Here is a 5449-nt window from a genome sequence, read left to right as displayed (position 1 = left end):
ACAAAGACAATGACTCCCATCTCACGCATGCTCATTCATTCTTGCCCTCTTGCCCTGGGAGAAGCAAGCTGCTATGTTGTAAGCAGTCCTGAGCAAAGTCTTCATGACTAGGAATTGAGGCTTCCAGCCAAACACCAGTGAGGATCTTAGGCCTATGAGCCTGCTGTCAACCACGGGAATAAGCTTGGAAGCACCACTTGAGCTTTGAGATGACTGCAGCGACTGCAACCCTGTGAGTGCCTGAGCCAAAACCAAACAACAAACCTGCTCCCAGACCACTGACCCTCAAAAACAGTAAGAAAGTAATATTTGGCGATACTTTGTTATGCAGCAATAAGTAACTACAGAGAATACATAGATACTAGAAACTTTGCCATTAAGCCTATTTATAATGAAAGCAATAATGTATATTTTAAAAAGGATTTTGTTGACTACACATTTAATTTACTACCTTAATGAAATAACCTCAAAATTAACATTTACATGATAAGAATGTAGTTTTTATTTAATAAAAGCAATTATGAACCCTTACTTCTACAGATCTGACTTCTTGGCTCTCATAAAGACGTAACAATTGTGGGTTATGTTTCTTTTCCCTTAAAATAAAATGTCTGGGGGGCACCCAGGTGGCTCAGTTGGTTGGGGATCGGCCTTCAGTTCTGGTCATGATCCTAGAGTCCTGGAGTACTGGATCCTGCCCCTCCTTGGGCTCACAGCTCAGTGGGGAGTTCGCTTTTCAAGCTCCCTCTGCCCCTCCCCCTGCTCCTGTTCTCTCTCTTGCTCACTCTTTCTCTCAAATAAATAAAACCTTAAAAATAAATAAATATTTTTTAAAAATAATAAAATAAAATGAAGTGTTTTGAGGCTGCGTCTGGCTCCCGGTCTCACAGTCTACACAGCACACTGAGCTCCACGGAGACGGTGCCGGTCAAGGGAGAGACCAACGTGCACTGGGCGACTCTGTGCCTCACTGAGGAAAATAATTAAACGTGGGCAACGGAGATGCTAAGAAGCCAAGAGGCAAAATATCTGCATATGTACTGTTTGTGCAAACTTGCTGAGGGAAGCACAGGAAGCACCCAGATGCTTCGGAGAACTTCTCCGAGTAGGAGTGCTCCGAGAGCTGGAAGACCGTGTCTGCGGAAAGATAGGAAAACCTGAAGACGTGGCAAAGGCGGACAAGGCCCATTGTGGAAGAGAAATGGAAACTTACATCCCCCCCAAGGGGAAACAAAAAAGAAGTTCAAGGATCCCAACGCACCCAGGAGGCCGCCTTTGGCCGTTTTCTTGTTTAGTTCTGAGTATCGCCCCCAAATCAAAGGGGAACATCTCGGCCTATCCATTGGCGATGTTGCAAAGAAACCGGGAGAGACGTGGAGGACCCCGTGCCGGTGACAAGCAGCGGCACGAAAAGAAGGTTGCCAGGCCGAAGGAAACTAGAAGGTCATTGCCCCTTCCGCGCTAGAGGAAAGCCTGATGCGGCATAGAAGGGAGTCGTGAGGGCTGAAAACCGCAGGAGAAGAGAGGGAAGAACAGGAAGACAAGGAAGACGAAGATGATGAATAGGTTGGTTGTCGCGCAGTTTTTGTTCTCTTGTCTATAAAGCACGTAACCCCCCTGTACACAGCTCACTTCCTTTTAAAGAAAAGAAACGTTAGCTGTGTAAGATTTGTTTTTAAACCGTACAGCGTCATTTTTGCGTAGTTAACACACTACGAGATGTGTGTTTGGAGAGCCCTGGCCTGCGGGTATTTTCTGTTGTCACGAACCTTGCCAGACAGGGTGGGGGTGGTACGTCCGCACGGAAATGTAAAGCAGGCTCTGTGCACAGCAGAAATTAGCTGTATGTTTTTGCATCTTCACTTGTCTCTGATGCAGCTTACACAAAATAATTGTTGTTCTGGTACCTGAATATCAGTCTGTAGTTGCAAAAAAAAAAAAAAAAGTTGCAGCTGTTTTATTAACATTCTGAATGTTTCTAAGTAAATACAATTTTTCTATTAGTAAAAACAAATAAAATAAAATAAAATGTTTTAAGGATTTGGTTCTATTTACTCTAGTGTTTCTCAAAATAAGGATTCCGTGTAAGTTTCAATGTCTAGGTGAAGATCAGAAATACAGAATTTTCAACAGCTCTTTGGGCATAACAGGAGTGATCCACAGGTCATACAAAAAAGATAAAATAGATTCTTCTTCCCAGATTCCTTTCTTGTGTTTTCTTGAACTCAGTTTTTAGATTTGCTACAGGCTAACGACAGACTGTGGGTTTTTCTTCTCCATGATTCTATGAATCTTATTATTATTCTTTTCTTCCCAGTGCTGTTACAGGAATCCTCTCACAGTGGGTCAGATTATAGAATTTTTTGAAGTCATTTATTAATAAATTTTACATAAGTTAATATTATGATATATCCATCACTATGCCAAGGATTTATTTTTAAAAAGGCTTAGAAAGTTTAAAAGCACTTTTAATAGAATTTTAATCTTCAAAATTTTATATTTTGCTATTAAAATACCAGTGGAAAACAGAACAAATGTATATTATATATCAAAGAAATGAATCTTGGTACTTTGTTTTTTCTCCTGCAGCAATGCAGATAATTGGCTCCATCAATCTAAATGAGGCCATAATACTCAGATTTTATTAAGGTCAATATCAGATGATTTACAATTTGTATAATGTAAAAATAAATTTTAATGGAATTCATTATATATAATATTTCATTTTTATAAATATGGAATATCTTCTTTAAAAGAAAGACAAGCTTTTTGTATTATTTTTATACTTTATGTAAGTGCATATAAAACTTCTGAATGGCTGTATATTTTCTTATCACTGAAAGTGAAAATCAAGTGAATCTTTTAAATATTATCGACTATTTCATGTGACCACCCAATATATTTTAAATAAACATGAATCTCTTGCATGTTGTAAAGAATATATTATAAAGATATATATAATACACATACATTTATTTAATCTCCACATATGCTATTTTATATTACAGGAAATGAAAATACAGGCAGTTGAAAAAATTAATTAATGATAAATGTTTTAGAAATAAATGTTAGGCCATATTAGGGAAAATGAAGCCTTTTGCAAAGAGTTAAACACAGTATAAAGAAACTGGAAAAGCCTTCACATTTACTACGGGAAATATACCATTAATGTTGTTGGAGCTCAAGTACTCATTAACCACCATCATTTCTGAAAGTTGACTGTAACAAAGATAGATGTAACAATGTTTTCCTGCTCTGCATCCAAACTACCCATAATTAAGTCATGGTTGAAAAATGATTTTTTATATTTCTTCCTTTAAAAGATAAAGAGAAACATACCTTTTGCCATTATATCTCAATGGCTAAACTCTTCTCTTTAGTAGAGTTTAAATCAAGAGTCTTCTCAATAATTTAATCTTTTAGAGCTGAATATACTCTACATGTAAACAGTATTTCTGCTCAAAACAAGAATGTGTCAGGCTTCTATACGTTTAAAATTCTCTATGCTCCTCCTCTGATAGTCAGAAGATGGCTAAATTCTACCTAATCTTTGGAAAACAAACATGATGTTTATTTTTGTTTGTTTTTTATATATCTAATTTCTAAAATAAATTACTATATTCTGTATTCTATAACACGCTACATGGAATTCATATGTTCATTATATTTTTTAAGTTATACAGTTATTTCTGATTGTATATGTAATTTCACACTCAAGAAGCTTAATCTCATTCCATAATTAATTCTGAAGTTTGTGCAATAAAAATTTTCCATTAAAATCCTGTCTATAAGCAAACCATAGCTGGACACCTTACCTCAGTAAATTAAAAATATACTATTTGAGTAAAAAGTCTTGCTAAATGGTGCAAGGAACAAAGATACCCACACACACACCTTATGGACTACAAAGATAGCTAAATCAAGTAGATTGGTAGCTACACCACAGGTCAGAATTACGAGTGCCAAAAATGTCATAAACAGAGTGATTTTGGAAAATTGAAGAAGAAAAATGTTTCAGGAAGCTTACAAGAAAATCCTCAATATTTTTGCAGCTTCCATTGTAATATGAATTAGCTAGTACATTTAAAAAGAAAAGAAATTATCAACTATCTAAGACACATATGATGGTCTTTAAATACCTGTCAGAGGAAAGGGGAAACAAAGACAGGTCAAAGTCAACCTTAAGCAAGGAGAGTTTAAGATATATAAAGATATTTTTCTTTTTATTCTCAAGGCAAATTTAATGTCAAGAATTGATAGAGTTCTAAGTGCTTGGAATCAGGAGGTACATTATTTCACTTCACCTTCAGTGTCAGTAATAGAATCGTGGAATATTAGAGGTAGAAATACTCTTAGCCCTTAACATAATTCTAGGTGGCTTAAGTTATTCTGTTCATTTTATAGTGCTGGTACCTGTGTATAATAAAATACAGAATTTTTGTGTTCCTGTATTATACATTCTACTTACTATATCAAACATCCTGTTAGTTTTCAGTTTTCTTAGGTTAATTTAACCTTATTTTTGTGCTATCTTCATACCATATTATTTTTATGAGGGGTGGTACATTTAGAACTCTAATGTGGTAATATATTGGGATGCTGGGTTGTTTTAATACAAGTTCTACTCATTATTCAACTTTCACTAACACCTAAAAATCTTTAGTGATGTTTACATTTTAAAGAGGGATTTCAGGGCACCTGCATGGTGTAGTCATTTAGCGTCCAACTTTTGGTTTCAGGTCACGTCATGATCTCTGGGTCACGAGATCAAGCCCCACAGGGGGCTCTGTGCTCAGCCCTGTGCTCAGCATGGAGTCTGCTTAAGACTATCTCTCCCTCTCCTTCTGTCCCACCCCCACCCTCAAATAAATAACTAAATTTAAAGTGTCTGTAAAAAATAATAAAAAAATAAAGGGGGTTTTTAATTATTTTCTTCAAAATCCCTGTTGGGATACCCTCTTTACCAACATGATGAGGGGTTTTCATAAAGAAAAATGTTACTCTCAATTAGTTTTCTTTTGTTAAAGGTCAACAGCTCACCCTATGACTCTTTGGTGGTAAAAATAATGAATACAGTATCTTTTTATATTGTTGATCTGATAATGAATTTTATATCTTCAAAATTAAAATAAGATATTACCAAGGCATGAGAATTGGTATTTAAATAGGTGACTCTTATTAAGGAGTGCACTTGTGATGAGCACTGGGTGTTGTATGTAAGTTTAAGTGTATGCCTGAAATGAATATATTGTATGTAAATTAGCTGGAATTTGAATAAAAACTGAAAAAAAAAGAAATGAAAAAAATGAAATAAATGAAGGGATTGGAATCAATGTCATCTGGCCCTGTCTTATTTTACACATGAAGATCAGAGAGGTTAAGTGAATTACCCAAAGCTACACATTTAGGTAGTTATAATTCTGAAATTAGAACCCAGGATTTCTGACTT

At 35.6% G+C, this 5449-nt stretch overlaps 1 pseudogene; it reads left to right on the top strand.

Annotated features, from left to right (window-relative positions):
• Positions 1 to 983: 983 nt before the first annotated feature.
• Positions 984 to 1566, top strand: LOC100483613 (annotated as a pseudogene).
• Positions 1567 to 5449: the final 3883 nt, after the last annotated feature.

This window comes from Ailuropoda melanoleuca, chromosome 1, assembly GCF_002007445.2.
Source record: "Ailuropoda melanoleuca isolate Jingjing chromosome 1, ASM200744v2, whole genome shotgun sequence".
Classification (NCBI taxonomy): Eukaryota; Metazoa; Chordata; class Mammalia; order Carnivora; family Ursidae; genus Ailuropoda; species Ailuropoda melanoleuca.
Note: the sequence above shows the minus strand (reverse complement) of the source record. Positions and strands in the feature narration are given on the sequence as shown.